Source organism: Siphateles boraxobius, unplaced genomic scaffold (genome assembly GCF_051911475.1).
Source record: "Siphateles boraxobius isolate OS27281-9 unplaced genomic scaffold, OSU_SipBor_1 5, whole genome shotgun sequence".
Taxonomy (NCBI): Eukaryota; Metazoa; Chordata; class Actinopteri; order Cypriniformes; family Leuciscidae; genus Siphateles; species Siphateles boraxobius.
Window position 1 is genome coordinate 20,872,800 of NW_027509141.1, and position 18,502 is coordinate 20,891,301.

An 18,502-nucleotide genomic window follows, 5' to 3' on the forward strand; every position below is an offset into this window, starting at 1 on the left:
CCCCAGGGCCCAGCAGGCCTCGATTCCAACCAGATCCGGCCTCATGGAAAAGAGAGAAGACTCTCTCACAAAGAACCAAGGACAATCTCAGGAGTTTTGGAACAAAGACTCCAACCAACAACGACTCCAATCACCCATCCTTCCGACTTCCTCACTTCTCCTGGGTGCTCGGCGTGGCCTCAACAGAGTCCCAGGCCTTCACCAAACCAGTCATGCGTTCCTGGAGAAAGAGAACGCTCAACCAACTTCCACTTGACACTGCCGGAACCATCAACGACTCCAATTTTCAACAACTTCAAGAATTGTTCCCATTACAAATGCAAGTATTCAATTCAATGAAATGTGAAAATGAAATTCTGATGGTTCTTCTCATAGACCCTCTTCCGGTTTCCAATTTCATCCTATCACTAACCTATTTATGTATTCATGTGTGTATGTTGTTTAGTTTATTTATATTCATATAAATATCTATATTTAGTTAATAAAACTTGTACATAATATGTATTTGGTTCTGTTTTGTTTGCAATACAAGTCACTTTACGATCACGGTTTTCGCTACTGGCTCAAAGTACTGTACAGGCGAAGAAATAATTATTCTTCGGTGGCCATGGAAGATACCCTTTATTAGAATAAATTAATAATCAAAATAGTTCGTTGGAAGAACTGATTAATTGATTGTAATATTAATTCAGCCACATCAAGTTAATCCAATTAACTGACCCAAATATTTATAATTAATAATAACAAGATATTATTGATTATTAATATTTCCAAGAAGCTGAGTTCCTTACATAACTGCCAGTTTGGCACAAAAGGACACCAGAAAGTGATCCGATATGGATAGATAAGAAACAGTACAATTAAAAGGTGATATACCGGAGCACCAAACAAGATCAAGAGTATGCCCCTTAGTATGAGTGGGCAGTGTGTTAAATTGTTGTATACAAAAGCAATCCAAACATGATAAAAATTAAATTGTAAATGCATTATCTATATGAATGTTAAAATCACCCAAAATGATAACATTTGGAGATATGGAACATAAATAAGTCAAGAGTTCAGATAGTTCAGTTAAAAATGCATAATTGCACTTGGGAGGGCGGTAAATAGTTGTGAGGATGGTAGGAATCGCACCATTAATTTTCAAGGCAATTGATTCAAAAGAAGAATATGTAGACAAAGTTAGCTGAGATACTTTCAACTTCTCTTTATAAAGTATTGCTAGCCCCCCTCCCCGTCCCGTATCACGTGATTTACAAACATAACTATATCCTGGGGGAACAGACTGGTTTAGATGAAAAAAGTCATCTGGTTTCTGCCATGTCTCAGTTAGACAGAGAAATACAAACTCATGGTCAGACAGTAGATCGTACACCAGGGGTCCTTTAGTGGAAAGTGATCGCTTATTGAGTAATCCAAAGGAAAAATAGTTTTTACCAGAATCGTTGCCAACTGATCTGGCCAGGTTGGTTAATACACTGTGATCGACAGTCCGTGTGAGCCTCCTAAGCAAGTGTGGTTTAGATGACCAAAAGGACCATATTTGATATGAGTCATCGGTGTTATAACTCCGCCGAGACCCGCGATGTGTGCATTTCCGACGCGGTATGTACACAATATCCAAGGGAAGATGTGGAGCTGACAGAAGATTAAAAGGACGCAAACAGAGCTGAGTAAGTTCCGCCGTCGAATACTGGAGCATCGTCCATGCCACTGAATTATATTCAGCAGAAAGGACGACCCAGATGTAGTTAATTCGTACTAGTAGCTCAGTGTTCTTCATAGTTGATCCCCGTGCCAGAGGTACCACGAAGAACAGTCAGTAGCTCACCGGCGTGCAAACCGGCAACCGCAGAGAGGCATCAACAGTCAATACGCAGGTAGATCAACCAGCGTACCAACCCGCCGAATCAGCATGGATACACAGGTCAGAGTTACTCCTTAAAATAATTTAAAACAGTTCATACTTGCCTTCATGCATTCATAAGTGCAGGAGGATTTAGAAGTTAAAAGTTTTAAAATTCCCTCCCAGAGCAGTGGCAGCTAATAGCGCCAGCGTTCACCTGGAAGTGTCAAGTCAGTAAGACAAGAAGTTATTTCAAACACTGCTCAATTCACAATTCACTGCTCCTAATCTGGGTTAAATGCAGAGGAAAAATTCTGAGGATGGGCTACCTTATTTGGCTTACACGTCAGTTTTTTTCATCAATTGGTGACTTAAAAAAAGCAATTTTAAAATCCTTGTTTCCGCCCGGTCTCGAACCGGGGACCTTTCGCGTGTTAGGCGAACGTGATAACCACTACACTACGGAAACTCATGCAGATGTTAATATGTCTGTTTAAATATGATTGTTATACCAACCATCAAGAATTGTATTTCCGTAGTGTAGTGGTTATCACATTCGCCTCACACGCGAAAGGTCCCCGGTTCGAAACCGGGCGGAAACAATGTGTAGCTTTTTGAAACAAGTGCCTCACTGAAAATAATATAAATAGTTATTCAAACAGGGAGTCGATTTGACACAATATCAGTGTCCAAAACGACGACCAGCACTGTCAACTACAACTACTAAATTGGCCTGGTAGAGGACACACCATATATCCAGTCGTGGCCTAACGGTTAGAGTCAGACTTGTAGCCCGAAGACTCAGTATAACTTGATTCTCAATGTAACTCGATTCTCCATACCGGCAGGAAAATGTAGGTGGGGGGAGTGAATAAATAGCACTCTCTTCCATCCCTAACACTTGCGACTTGAGTTAAGCACCTTACACCTAATAGCTCCCTGGGCTGTCCACGGTTTCCAGTGTGTGTGTGTGTTTACTACTCACTGCCCTAATGTGTGTGCACTAACTTGGATGGGTTAAATGCTGAGGACAAAATCTGAGCATGGGTTACCCTATGGTTACCCTATTTTACTTTCACATCAGTCTTTTTCGTCAAAAGGAGACTTTAAAAAGCTAACTTTATAATATTTGTTTATGCACAGTCTCGAATCAGCAACTTTTCGCACGTTAGGGGGACGTGACCACTACACTACGGAAACACATGCTGCTGCTGCTACTACCACTGCCATGGGGATTTATGGGGCAACTGAAGGGGCTTTGTGAGTTTAAATTAATGATGATTAAAATATTAAACTATTATACTAACCATCGGGAATTGTATTTGTTACTCGTGAAACCAGTAACCGTTTCATACCTATTTCTAACACTCAAACTAAAATGTGCTTGGCAACCCCTTTCAATTTTCTCTGATTACAGGTCACATGAAGTAGTTTATGAAGTGTATTATTTTGATTTTAATTTCATGAACTTACAAAGCCCCTTCAGTTGTTCAACAAATCCCTTTGGGAGTAGTATGTGTTTCCGTAGTGTACGGGTTATCACGTTCGCCTCAGACGTGAAAGGTCCCGGAAACAATATGTGGCATTTTGAAACAAGTGCCTCACCCAAAATAGTTTTTAAAACAAAGTGCAGCTTTTTGAAAGTGTAAAACTGGTGAGGAGTGCCAGCCTATCACGTTTAAATATTTTTTGAAAGGGACAAGAAAAATGTAGCATCCATGTTTCCACAGGTGGAAACAATGTGTTGCTTTTTCAAATGAGCACCTGACTGAAAAAAGTTCTTCAAACAGAGAGTCGATTTTACTCAGTTTCAGGGTCCAACACGATGACTTGGCCTGGATAAGGATTCGGCATAAATCCAAATGAATTCAATAACAGAAGCAAAGCAATTTAAAAAAGCTTGTTTCCGCCCGGTCTCGAACCGGGGACCTTTCGCGTGTTAGGCGAACGTGATAACCACTACACTACGGAAACTCATGCTTCCATCATGTGCACCGTCCAATTTTTGGGGGGGGGAAATCTAATAATTGATAAGTAACATTTTTAAAGGGGTGGTAAAACACGATTGCACTTTTCTAACTTTAGCTAGTGTGTAATGTTGTTGTTTGAGCATAAACAACATCTGCAAAGTTACAGCGCTCAAAGTTCAAAGCAAAGGGAGATATTTGCTCTTAAAAAATTCAATTTCTAAGGACTACAGCAAACAGCGGGTTTTTGACTACATGACATTCCTCCGGAGTTGCTGACATCAGCATATCCCATTATTTACATAACAGCCTCCTCCGAGAATACTTAATAAGCGGGGCGAGGCCATTTTATATTGCTGTTTTGGAGATGAGTTGTCACAATGCCGTCGAAACGCTTCTGTTATTTTCATCCGGATTGCAGGTCCACTTTGTTCAGCCTTCCTAACTCTGTCTTTTATATAAGATCATATATAAAATGTAAAAAGCTTGTTTCCGCCCGGTCTCGAACCGGGGACCTTTCGCGTGTTAGGCGAACGTGATAACCACTACACTACGGAAACTCATGAATCCATCATGGGCACCGTCCAGAATTTTTTTTTGGGGGGGGGACTAATAATTGATAAGTAACATTTACAATCATTAAATAAATGGATTTTGTAATTACCATGCTTGTCAAAAATAGGCGAGGAACTTTTTCTAATTGAAAATATCAAGTCTACAAGGCACTCTGCTGTTATTAAATCGACTCTAACTTGGTTTTGATCGGGAGCTTCTTACCTACCTGATATTGATATTGTGAAAATTTAAAATAGGATTTAAACCATCAACAACTTTGGAAACAAACTCTCACAATGTAGACTGAAAAACTTGTGTGGGTATTATATATCAAATTAAACAATTCACAATCAATACAGTAACATGATCACAAATCAGTCATAGCCCCGAGACGTGGTAGGCTATAGGCCTACATAAGGCCTGATTTTTTGTAAAAAAAAAAAAAAGTTTACTCTGAAACAGAAAACTTTGGATAGAATTACACCATCGAAATCAGTATATCAGCAGAGGGTGAGGTTTCTAAAAAATGACCCTTCCCTAAACACATGCTGCTGCTGCTACTACCACTGCCATGGGGATTTATGGGGCAACTGAAGGGGCTTTGTGAGTTTAAATTAATGATGATTAAAATATTAAACTATTATACTAACCATCGGGAATTGTATTTGTTACTCGTGAAACCAGTAACCGTTTCATACCTATTTCTAACACTCAAACTAAAATGTGCTTGGCAACCCCTTTCAATTTTCTCTGATTACAGGTCACATGAAGTAGTTTATGAAGTGTATTATTTTGATTTTAATTTCATGAACTTACAAAGCCCCTTCAGTTGTTCAACAAATCCCTTTGGGAGTAGTATGTGTTTCCGTAGTGTACGGGTTATCACGTTCGCCTCAGACGTGAAAGGTCCCGGAAACAATATGTGGCATTTTGAAACAAGTGCCTCACCCAAAATAGTTTTTAAAACAAAGTGCAGCTTTTTGAAAGTGTAAAACTGGTGAGGAGTGCCAGCCTATCACGTTTAAATATTTTTTGAAAGGGACAAGAAAAATGTAGCATCCATGTTTCCACAGGTGGAAACAATGTGTTGCTTTTTCAAATGAGCACCTGACTGAAAAAAGTTCTTCAAACAGAGAGTCGATTTTACTCAGTTTCAGGGTCCAACACGATGACTTGGCCTGGATAAGGATTCGGCATAAATCCAAATGAATTCAATAACAGAAGCAAAGCAATTTAAAAAAGCTTGTTTCCGCCCGGTCTCGAACCGGGGACCTTTCGCGTGTTAGGCGAACGTGATAACCACTACACTACGGAAACTCATGCTTCCATCATGTGCACCGTCCAATTTTTTGGGGGGGGAAATCTAATAATTGATAAGTAACATTTTTAAAGGGGTGGTAAAACACGATTGCACTTTTCTAACTTTAGCTAGTGTGTAATGTTGTTGTTTGAGCATAAACAACATCTGCAAAGTTACAGCACTCAAAGTTCAAAGCAAAGGGAGATATTTGCTTTTAAAAAATTCAATTTCTAAGGACTACAGCAAACAGCGGGTTTTTGACTACATGACATTCCTCCGGAGTTGCTGACGTCAGCATATCCCATTATTTACATAACCGCCTCCTCCGAGAATACTTAATAAGCGGGGCGAGGCCATTTTATATTGCTGTTTTGGAGATGAGTTGTCACAATGCCGTCGAAACGCTTCTGTTATTTTCATCCGGATTGCAGGTCCACTTTGTTCAGCCTTCCTAACTCTGTCTTTTATATAAGATCATATATAAAATGTAAAAAGCTTGTTTCCGCCCGGTCTCGAACCGGGGACCTTTCGCGTGTTAGGCAAACGTGATAACCACTACACTACGGAAACTCATGAATCCATCATGGGCACCGTCCAGAATTTTTTTCTTGTAGTTTTATTTTCTACCCATATTGGGATTTGTTTTTTTAAACTAATGGTCAGTTTTATTTTCTACCCATATTGGGATTTGTTTTTTTAAACTAATGATCAGTTTTTCTCAACCTTTTTTTCCAGGAAGCCCCTATTTTAGAATTGTTCCATTATTCCAAATAAATAGATTATGATCCACAAATAAATGTAAATACATTCACAAAAATATATCAAATTCCAAATAGATTAAGATCCACAAATAAATGTAAGATCCCCTCACGCATTTGTGAATCGGTTTCTGTGCATTTGTAAATCCCCTCATGCATTTGTGGATTTTGAAACACTTCTAACGTCAACGTGCAGACAAATCCACAAATAAGTGGACTCCCCCCACCCTTTACCAAGCCAATCATATAACGGCCACATTGAGCTGATCAATCGTAGCACGTTCTCGCTACAACCAATCACGTTAGGCTTTACACTCGGGGCGAGAACTGGATCTGATTAATTTTGCTGATATTGACACCCCTGAAAGCATCTGTAATGGGAGCTTCATTCAAATTAGCTGTTTGTGTGGTTAAAACATCCCGTTTCCAAAAGATTGTTTAAGGCTTCTTTATATTTATTATTCTTTATTATTAACTCAGGATTACACACAAATGATCATCACAGATCCCGAGCATCATAACACCCTCTCTACCGGAGTCAAGCGGCGCGTCAAAAGCAAATAGCCGATTATCTTCCCTGCCGTAGCAGTTTCACATCATGTAAAAGTAAATTGTTTGCAATGTTAACACATTTTGCCCTTGACGTCTGTTTTCTTACCTGAAGATATATGACGTATAATCTTTTTATTGACTGTGCTGGCTACATGAAAATTCATAATTCGTGATAGTGTCTACTGGACGCGGCGCAGCACGACACAATGATTCAATGATAGTAAACAGATGCCCGTTCTTCTTCTGAAGTAGCGGCTACTACACGTCACTACGGAGGACACATCATTTGCACATTTGCTCTATTGTCCAATGTAGAAAGCCTCGCACGGGGTAGACACGATGTAATAAATTACAAAACGGATGATTTTGTCTTTTAAAGCACAATCGTTGTGACAAATAGCTAGCTTTAGGACATACATATTATGTAGAATACAAAATATCAGCCCAAATGACCATCATTGAAGATGTAACAGCGTGTAGGCTAATGGGGTTTTGAGTGGATAATGCAATGCTGAAAAAATACATATTTGCATTTATATTGGATGCTGTAAGTAACTTTTACAATACAATATTATTTAGTCTGATTCATATGAAATATTTTTTGTGTGATCAAGTGTTTTAACGGATAAATTCAAATCGCTTGTCTGCTGGGCATTTCACTTTTAAATGCATGTTAGAGCCTATATTTAATCATTAGATCCACGGACCTGCTATTTAAAACTTGACTGCAGAAGTGGGAAAAGCTGTTGTGACAGTAATTTCCCCAATATTACACAAACTCGCGTATTTATCACGAGGTTGAATCCAGTTATTCATTAGTCTGCAACGCATTGATGCTTTTCTGTTTTATCATGAATAACGTGACACTTCCATAACGCATTGTTCCCATAATGTAAGCGCTGTTTCTCTGGTATTTTCAAAGGCTCATTAAAATGTGTCTTGGCTTGATGCACAGTCTCATGGTCTAACTCTAACGAAATCCAAATTTTTAACATATTTTACTGAAGCAATATTATGGGTCTTAGACTTACACTTCCTATTTGAGCCAATGCAGATGAACGAGCAAAGTTATTTCAGGGCAAGACCACTCGGATTGTAAAGCCTAACGTGATTGGTTGTAGCGAGAACGTGCTACGATTGGTCAGCTCAATGTGGCCATTATCTGATTGGCTTAGGTAAACGGTGGGTAGAGTCCACTTATTTGTGGATTTGTCTGCATGTCGACGCTAGAAGTGTTTCAAAATCCACAAATGCATGAGGGGATTTACAAATGCACAGGAACCGATTCACAAATGCGTGAGGGGATTAACAAATGCACAAAAAACGGTTCACAAATAAATGCCAGGCAGAGTTGTGTTTATGGTATAAACAACATTTGTAAATATATTTTTTATTTGCAAATCTTATTCTATTTATTTGTGAGTTTTATAATTCTTTGTGAAACTCTTTACATTTATTTGTGGATCTTAATCTATTTATTTGTGAATTTGATATATTTTTGTGAATCTCTTTAAAATTATTTGTGGATCATAATCTATTTATTTGGAATAATGCAACAATTCTACCCCCATATTAAAATATTAATCTGTAATACTAACCATCGGGAATTGTATTTGTTACTCGTGAAACCAGTAACCGTTTCATACCTATTTCTAACACTCAAACTAGAATGTGCTTGGCAACCCCTTTCAATTTTCTCTGGTTACAGGTCACATGAAGTAGTTCATGAAGTGTATTATTTTTTTGTTTTTAATTTCACAACTCTCAACTTTGAAGTCACAAACAGCGCCGCCGCTCCCACCACGCGCATCACGCGCTGTGCGTAGGGCACCAAGTGCTGAGGGGGGCACCAAAAATAGCCTAATGAAAAATCAATCATCATATCATAGTCATAATAATTATAGTGCCGATATTATTTCATTATAGAAATATTATTAGACACTTTTTAGGGATGTATATAACAAGACAGGCGGAACAAGAGTATTTAATTGCTCTAGAAAGTAACGATGGTGCCGCCGCCGCCTCAGTGTTCCGTTGGATTGCGCGTTAAAAAGTTAAAGTTAAACCGGTAAAAATAAACGTTTTTTTTCCCCCCGGGGGCGGGGGGCAGCATAAAGGAATTATGCTTAGGGCACCAAAATGTCTAGCAGCGGTACCCCTTCAGTTGTTCAACAAATCCCTAGGTAAGTATATCTGTTTCCGTAGTGTAGTGGTTATCACGTTCGCCTCACACGCGAAAGAACTCCAGCCCGAAACCGCGTGGAAACAATATGTGGCATTTTGAAACAAGTGCCTCACTGAAAATAGTTTGTAAAACAAAGTGCAACTTTTTGAAAGTGTAAAATTGTTGAGGAGTGCCAGCCTATCACGTTTAATTTTTTTTTTTTTGAAAGGGACAAGAAAAATGTGGCATTCATGTTTCCACAGGTGGAAACAATGTGTTGCTTTTTCAAATGAGCACCTGACTGTAAAAAAATTCTTCAGAGAGTCGATTTTACACAGTTTCAGGGTTCAACACGATGACTTGGCCTGGATAAGGATTCGGCATACATCTAAATGAATTCAACAACAGAAGCAAAGCAACTTAAAAAAAATTGTTTCCGCCCGGTCTCGAACCGGGGACCTTTCGCGTGTTAGGCGAACGTGATAACCACTACACTACGGAAACTCGTGTTTCCATCGTGTGCACCGTCCCGGCTTTTTTTGGGGGACATTTAAATGGATTCCGTAATTACCCAACCATGCTTGTAAAAAATAGGCGAGGAACTTTTCCTAATTGAAATCATCAAGTCTACAAGGCACTCTGCTGTTATTAAATCGACTTCTAACCTGCCAACTGTTTTTGCCGAAATATCTTCTTCTACCAAATAAAAATGGACAAATTAAATGTGAAGCTCGTCAAAATAAAAAAGATCAGGAGCACCGCACAAGCATAAACTACCGTAAATGACTAGGATACAATTCGTGCAATAAACTTTAAGTAACTAAGGAATTTACGCTTATAGAGGGTATGCACATAATTAAAAACAAAAGTTTTTAATTATTAAAAAATTACTGGTACTTAGTACTTGTACTTATTTGAGTGCAAATGTACTAAGTAAAATGAGGTCAAATGAGATTAAGATAAAAACTTCTCACGCTTAGCCCTTCATCTTTCTTGAAACATTTTGTAGAAAGTTATTGTAGGTATCTGCCAAAAGTGTCGAATTGTTGAGTGCTCACCTGACACGTTGGACAAGTTTCTGAAAAAGGCAACAACAAAAAATCAACAACAAAAAAATCCACCATCAAGGTTTCTGTAGTGTATTGGTGATCACGTTGCTTAACTTTATTTAGCTTAACATTTATGTAACTTTTCTTAAGAGGCAATCAGCACATTGGCATTTTCAATCTGTAAATTAACTATGTTAAATGTAGCTTAAATTAAATAGCAGAACAGAGTTCACTAGTAACAGTTATTTTTTTTATGTTTTAATAAATATTAAAAACATTAAAATGTTTTACAAATCTGAACTAGATAAAATAAAGTACTGACTGTGAATGATTGACAGATACTTAAATAACCCAGTTACGGAAACAGCGCCATGAAACCTACTTGTGGGCCAAAGTATATTGCATCCGTAATGTTAAGCACTACCATAGAGAATAAAGGAGAAAAGTTAAGAAAAGTTAAGCTTAACTACTTTTCTACCGTTTCTAAACGGCAAGAGTAACATTTTCCCCACAGATTGGAGACTTATTCTTTTGTCCAGAGCTCATATAAAAAATGTAAAAAACTTGTTTCCGCCCGGTCTCGAACCGGGGACCTTTCGCGTGTTAGGCGAACGTGATAACCACTACACTACGGAAACTCATTAATCCCTCGTGAGCACCGTCCAAAGTTTTTTGGGGGGGAAATCTGATAATTGATGAGTAACATTTAAAATTATTAAATAAATGGATTTTGTAATTACCATGCTTGTAAAAAATAGGCGAGGAACTTTTTCTAATTGAAAATATGAAGTCTACAAGGCACTCTGCTGTTATTAAATCGACTCTAACTTGGTTTTGATCGGGAGCCTCTTACCTGCCAATTTGCTGAAATATCTTCTTCTACCAAAAAAATTGACAAATTAAATGTGAAGCTCATCAAAAAAACAGGAGCACCGCGCAAGCATAATTTGCCGTGAATGACTAGGATACGATTCGTGCAATAACTTTGAGTAACTAAGGAATTTACGCTTATAGAGGGTATGCACATGATGTCACAGTAGCCTGGAGTCACTGCGGTTACACCCACTGAGTGGCAAAATATTAGGCTACATTAGGGATGGGCGATATGGACTTAAAAATATATCACGATATTTTCTGGCATTTATTGCGATAACGATATCAATGACGATATAAATATAATACCATATTCACCACTGTTTTTGGCTACAAGTGATAGCTGTATGCAAAGTAAAATGTACCCTTCATCAAATTGGCTCCTATAAAATACCAATTGCCGTACATAAAATAATTTAAAAAAAAACAGTAAAAATTCAAACACTAGCCCTTGCAAAATGGAAAAGTTGCATATACGTTTCTTCTGTACTAGTGCAATGATACAAAAAAACATTACACAGTTCAAATCATTTACAAGTTTGAAATGTAAAAAAACTAACAACGAATAGTTATAGCTACTAATACTACTACAAATTCTGATACTAATAACAATATAAACCGCACTAAGGATTGATGAGCTGCTGGTTTCATGAATATTATCACGTCTGCGTTTGCGTATTAGTTTCTGCTTGCTCATAAAAGCTGAATAATTCCAAATGAACTCCATTATTTTTACAGGAAAATACAACAAATAATATCATTTACATGTAGACGTCATGTACACTTCAATTCTGCGTGGTATGTAAGACTCTCTCTCTCATTGAGTATGTGAGAAACAATGAGCGCTCTCAGCAAAGTGACAGCAAGTCGTGCGCCTCACACTAGTGTTTACTGCGCGTCAAATACACTGTGTATTCATTGAGATGAACTGATATAGTAGGCTTTACGGATCACTTGACGGAGAGCTAAACTCTCAAGCGCTCAGTCAGTGTTCGACGAGATGGGCGGGTGAAAATCTATCTGTTACCCCTTTTCCACCAAAAAAGAACGGGTTCGGAAGTGGTGCTGGTTCAAAGTTGGTTTGGAGTTGGTTCAACTTGCGAACCTCCTCAGAACCTGTTTGTTTTTCCACTTCTAGAGCGCCCAGCGAACGACGTTGTTACATCACTGTGTACGTCGCTTTACGTCTCAGCTAGAAACGCTTGCAAGTACAACATTACTTTGGGATTATCTCTAACTCGTGAACCAAGAAGGCTTTAAAAACAATTGAAATATGTAAGTCTTTTAATCTTTTCCTTTGATATGTAATCTTTTCTGATTAGTTATGTACATCTGTCTTGTCTTTTTTTTCTCTCCGTTTATTTGTTCTATTTTGTGACTGTTTTCTTCTTTGCTTACATAATGTTTTCAATAAAAAAAATTTAAAAAAAGCTAGAAACGCTTGCGCCAACTTCAAGCATAACAATTACAATGGCGGACTACATCGTGTTTCTGCAAATGTTTCTCCTGGCTTTACGGTCAGAAAAGATGTTTAGGACACATCTAAACCCGCCCCCAGCCCCGGACGTAAGCATGACGTGGTAAAAGAACGGTTCTCTGGTTCTAGTCCAGCAAAGAGTTGGTGCCGCTTTGGAACCAGTTTTCCTGGCCGAGAACCGGTTCTTTGGCTGTCGAAACACAAAGAGCTGGTTCGCGCGCAGGCACCGGCTCCGAACCGGCTCTCAAAACTAGAGCCCGACCTATATGGATTTTTGGGGGCCGATGCCGATACCGATATTAGGGAGTAAAAAAAGCCCGATACCGATATAACGGCCGATATTATTTATGTGTATATTATAATACAGTAGCAATATTATTTATGTGTATTATAGTACAGTATACCAGTCAAAAGTTTGGACACTTTCCTATTGGTGTGTAACTTTTGATGGGTACTTTACACAGTAGCTATAAACAGAATAAATATATTTTATAAACACGTTTTGCAATGATCACTCAAATGTGGTAATCAAACACTTGTGTGACACAGATATGTAATGGAGGCAGGGGGAATGATAGAATGAGAATTATACAGCTGAGCTGTAACCAAACTAGTTTGCATTGCATGTTATATTATATTATATTATATTCTAAATACTGTTGCATAATATTCACTAACGACGACTTTGTCTTTTAATTTAGTCATAACTTGTATCAATAAATATATAAAAAGTGTCACTGACAAAACCTTATTATCTTCTATTTTTACTCTTAATTCCTCTAATCTCTACCAGTGGAGGAAGAACTCAGATCTTTTTACTAAAGTAAAATGAATAATATCATAATGAAAACGTTTTTAATTACATATGTACAGTACTTTTATACTATTTTAAATAATTAGTAAGCAAAATGCACTAAACGTGAAACTAGGCTACTCTTAATGCAAAATGGCCCTATATAAAGTGTTATAATTATATACATTTTTGGAATATTGCTTGATGTTGTAACGTAGCGTTATCAGGCAGAATGAGCTTTAACACTGTGTCTACAGTGTGTCGGACGCGGCCGTTACTGCTCGCTTCGCAACAGCTGTTTACCCTAGACAAAGCAGAATGAGTTTACTGTCGGAGATCGCTCGCGCCACGCATTTTAATCAATGTTTCATCAACCAATTGCCTTAATAAATAAGAAGAAGGCCTAAATATAGCAGACAATATAATCAGGACTTCTCAGCTTCGCGCTTGCAATATTCACAAGCTCACACAATACGTGACAGAGGCTTGTAGCAGAGAAATCAATTCTGTGAATTACACTGCGCAAATCACAAGTAGGCTACTACCCACCGGATGAAGAAGGGTTGGCTCTCAGTCTCCACAGGCTACATAAAATATTCACTTTAGTTTATTTTATTTTATTTTTCGTGTTTGCATTTATGAGGAAAAAACAATGTTACAGACGCGACAGTTCAGCACTACGGACGTGAGCGCTCTGAAAGCGGCACTAATGCTTTGAAACTTTCACATAGACATCAAACAGAAAGCACAAAACCTTTCGTTTCAAAGTGAATTTCGTTTTGTATTAATTGTATCTTAATTTTAATCAATGTTTCATCAGCCATTTGCCTGGATTTAATTTATAAGAAGTAAATTTAGCAGACGATAGATAATCTCGACACGGAAGCGCCTGCGGGTGAACTGGAGCTCGTCTCATGAACCGAAACTCAGCGTATAGACCTGAGAATATATCACACTGAAATATATCTAAATTGAAATGTCTACTTTTAAACAGAACAATTCAAAACGAAAGACAGACAGACTCATGTAATCGTATGAAATGTGCATTTCTCTCTGGCGCGCGCTCACTGAATATCGCGAGTCAGCATCGTCTACTTCATCTTTGGCTGACACTGACTGAAAACACTTGTTTATTAATAAACAATAAAAAGTCTCCTTGCTATATTTGTTGTATTCATAATCATTATTTTTGCCAGTTCTTGTGACAGCTTTTAGGTGCTTTATTGGCAGCGCCACCCTTACATGAATCACCGTACCCGCATTTTTAAAAATATTCATTTATCGGCCATTATAAATGCCGATACCGATAGTTAGGAAAATGCCTAAAATCGGCCGATAATATCGGCCCGCCGATATATCGGTCGGGCTCTACTCAAAACGCTTTGGTGGAAAAGGGGTAAGAGTGTACCAGTTCCAGATTGTAGAGGTAGTAATGGTGTGTTCACACCGAACGCGAATAGAGCATCAAATAGCCTACGCGTCTATCGCGTCTAGTTAGACACTTGAAAATTCGCTCGAGTTCAAATTTTTCAACTTTCGCGGAAGACGTTCGCGGCAAACGCGTCGCTCAATTCGCGTCATTCGCGACGCCCGGCGCGAATGATGCTTCTATTCGCGTCTTTGCATTGACTTTGTATGTAATCTACTCGCGTAAATAATTAAATTCGCGTTCGGTGTCAACACACCATTACTTGTTTAGCGATAAACTTCACCTCAGCTTCACGTCCGCCTTCCGCCATGGGCGTGAGCTGCGAATGGGTCCCGTCATCAACTAGGCTTTATCGTTATTATCGAGGGAAGACTAATTTTTATTGTGAGGAAAAATTTTACCGGTATATCGCAAACGATAATATATCGCCCATCCCTAGGCTACATTCCCACCGTCAGTCCAAATCGATTATTTGTGTATCCGATTTAGAATCTGATTTTAAATGATTGATGTCCACATTGTGTATCGCAACTGTTCAGATCCGATTTGTGTGTCCATCCATGCCACTATATCTGCATGGGTTTCTATGGCAATGATGTTACGCCAAAAACAGCAACATGGAGGAGGGATTTGCAGTACAGATGTTGGTGTATTTACAACATGGAAATGGGTACCCACCGCTCTGGGCTACTCTTCTAAGCAGCCGCAGAAACGTCTCTGTTATATTGTCATTTTCTGCTCGTCCGGCTCGTCTGGAGGAAGAATGGACTTATACTCATGAGAATAAACTGTAAAAGATCCTTACCAAGTTAAAAGGCCTCAAAGTCAAATTTGAATCCCATTCCAGTTATATTTTGAGGTTTATATTATAAGGCTTAGGCAGAGTGTACAGTATTACTTGTACATAAACATTTGTACATAAACATTTGTACTGTAAATCTGATTAAATTGACATGTCTTGGGGGGGGGGGGTCGCTAGTGAGCAGACTATGTAATAGCTGGTGTTTTTGGTGAGCTCCATCGAAATATGTATGAAAATACTTTAAAGTGTTTTACTTTAAAGCTGCAATCTGCAACATTTTTTTTGATCATATTCAGTGAAATCGACACTATAATCCGACAGAACAACATAAATAAAGTGGTTTTAGAAAAAAACTCCACCTGGAGCGTGTTATTTGTTTTGCAAAAATACTCCGCTCCCGGATCATCGGGTCCAATCAGCGCAGGGGGGTGTGAGATCTGACAGTCAATCACAGGTCGTGCAAATGCCACCCTTCGCGCACGTTACAATCACATGCACACGCCTGAAGTTCGCGCAGTAAGGAAGAGTGATGGCAGATGAACGTAACTTTAGGTGGATAACCATGTCCAGATGAAGGGATAAAGTTCGGCTTTTTGGAAGAATCAATGCTACTCTATCTTTCTTACGAGAGTAAGAACAGTAGTAAAGCTACTGTAATTGTATGTACTATCTGACTAGCTCCAAATACTCCATGGTGTTGATGGATGCTGATGAGACGGGCGCGTTCACAGAAAATCTGTTGCACACGCACTGACGAGCACAAACTCGGTGGGAGGGTATTCGTTGATAGTGGGGGAGGGACATGAGAGGTGTAAACATTCAAAATTTTGTCTAAGTCCCCTCCATCTGCCAGACTTGCCGACTGCAGCTTTAAATACTTTTAAGTGTCAACACAACATTGTATCTTTCTGTAGCAACTTTCAGCACGTTTCCTATAACAACTTACATTTATATTTTACGTGGCGTGAGAAAGCCACATAAACCACACGAAATCTGATCAGAGTGGTCAGGCTGAAACATATTTCCAGAAATTAAATTTGAATAAAATTTCAAACCACATATGAATTAAGCTAGAAACAGATTTTTATTGGTCGTTCACACTTGATCTAAATCTGATCGGATTTGGACTGACATAATAATATAATTACACGACATCACATGATAATTAGAGATGCACCAATTACAATTTTCTTGGCCCATTCCGATTTCCGTTTTTCATGAGTTTGGCCTGTCGATACCGATTTTAGCCGATTCCGATTTCATTTTTTCTAACCACTTTACAGCAAACACAAATATTTATTTTCTATCTTTTCTTTAATAGAACATTTTACATAGAACATAGAACATTTTTTGAACAAATAAAATAAAATAAAACTATATAAATTATTACTCCTGGTGTGGGAAATCCACACATATCTGAGTGCAGTGTTATGGTATGGAAGAACCATGTTCTTTTCCATATATTCAACTAAAAATATAAAAGTGATATTTACTTATTTAGGAAACTAAACTTCTGCATGAAAACAATTAATGGCAAGAAAATATTATATAAATAGCAAATAAAAATAAAATAAATATAGCCTTGCAGTATAAAGATGTTTCTCAAAACACACACAGACACACACACACACACACACACACACACACACACACACACACAGGCCTATTGCAATCCCTTGTACATCAATGGCAAGTTTTATTTCGCAAATAGTTCTTCTCTCGTCTACCACATGTCCAGCCAGGCTAAACAATCACTTTAATTGAGCGCGAGCAGCGCAGCAAAAATAGACTCTGCGCCGAAATCCCACTTCACTGCTGCTCACGCGACGCCCCTGCTCGACGCTCACGCGCTGCTCCTGCTCTTGGTGTGAATGCACTCATTGATTAACATGCACGGCGGGAAAAAAACCCCCCGCGTTGCTCACGCTTGCGGTGTGAAACGCCGTAATTCACAAGTTTTCCTACATGTGCATTCCGTGTGCACGTGTGATGCTGATGTTGCGTGATGTTAATCATGCGGCGCCCGAGTGCATTTGGCCGTCAAAAAAATCGGAATATGTCAGACTGACCGGCCGGTCGCCTGTCATGGCCGATCACGTGAAAATCGGCCGATTCCGGTCACCAGCCGATCAATCGGTGCATCTCTAGATAATAATATAAGCGATCATAAGATTTAGATCTATGTATATTGTATTTATGGTTTTGTATTTTGGTTGTACCTGGTTGCTTCTAGGCTGTTGACGTGAACCCTAGAAAAACAACTGTTCACACAGGAAAGTGTAGGAAGATGTGTTTGCTGAGGAAAAGTTCGGATTAAACTTGATCAGTAACTGTCTCTCTATCATTCTCAGACCAATTCCCCGCTAACTCCAGAGATGTACAGCTCCAAAAGGTGTCATCTTTGATAGTGAACTTTAAGCAGACAGGAAAATGTTAAAAGTAAGATTAGCCTACTTTTTAGGTCACATTTGGATTCCTATTGACATGACATGCAGCTCTGCTATGACACATTTTCCGAGTTAAGTTAACTTTGTTATATGTCACAATAGAAAGAAATAATTCCTGATTTAAGAGAATTTATAACTTTAATTTTTTTTTAAATTCTGCTTACCTCTTCTGTTTCTCAGATCTACTGTTCAGAGATGAACTCTGACAATCCTAAGGAGTATATCACATTGTTCATCGGAGAAGAAGAGAACTTCTCTAAGATCTTCGGATACAGGTGCCCGCATTTGAAATGTTAAATATTGACTTTATATGTGATATGATTTAAAACAAAGGTTAAATGAATATTTTACCTTAAATAGGATTTCATGCACACACAGGCTACCCCTTTGACTAATTGCAAGATTATAAATATCAATGCACAAATGATCTATTTAGCAACATTGCCTTGTTTGTGTTGTTGTCCAGGCTGATGGACCACACAGTGCCGAT

The 18,502-nt window shown here is 38.5% G+C and overlaps 1 long non-coding RNA gene and 8 other non-coding genes across 9 annotated transcripts in view; 1 reads left to right on the forward strand and 8 right to left on the reverse strand.

Annotated features, from left to right (window-relative positions):
- The window catches only part of LOC143711577 (uncharacterized), an 85,686-nt gene extending 67,394 nt beyond the window's left edge, over window positions 1-18,292 (reverse strand). The window contains exon 1 of the long non-coding RNA XR_013194875.1: window positions 18,177-18,292. This is a non-coding gene — a long non-coding RNA (uncharacterized LOC143711577). The remainder of the gene's footprint in view (window positions 1-18,176) is intronic.
- Window positions 2,243-2,315, reverse strand: trnav-aac (transfer RNA valine (anticodon AAC)). Its single transcript has one exon. It is a non-coding gene; the product is annotated as a tRNA-Val (tRNA).
- On the forward strand, window positions 2,376-2,448 carry trnav-cac (transfer RNA valine (anticodon CAC)). The gene has a single exon. It is a non-coding gene; the product is annotated as a tRNA-Val (tRNA).
- Window positions 3,748-3,820, reverse strand: trnav-aac (transfer RNA valine (anticodon AAC)). Its single transcript has one exon. It is a non-coding gene; the product is annotated as a tRNA-Val (tRNA).
- trnav-aac (transfer RNA valine (anticodon AAC)) lies at window positions 4,301-4,373 on the reverse strand. Its single transcript has one exon. It is a non-coding gene; the product is annotated as a tRNA-Val (tRNA).
- Window positions 5,613-5,685, reverse strand: trnav-aac (transfer RNA valine (anticodon AAC)). The gene has a single exon. It is a non-coding gene; the product is annotated as a tRNA-Val (tRNA).
- On the reverse strand, window positions 6,166-6,238 carry trnav-aac (transfer RNA valine (anticodon AAC)). The gene has a single exon. It is a non-coding gene; the product is annotated as a tRNA-Val (tRNA).
- On the reverse strand, window positions 9,574-9,646 carry trnav-aac (transfer RNA valine (anticodon AAC)). The gene has a single exon. It is a non-coding gene; the product is annotated as a tRNA-Val (tRNA).
- On the reverse strand, window positions 10,757-10,829 carry trnav-aac (transfer RNA valine (anticodon AAC)). Its single transcript has one exon. It is a non-coding gene; the product is annotated as a tRNA-Val (tRNA).
- Window positions 18,293-18,502: the final 210 nt, after the last annotated feature.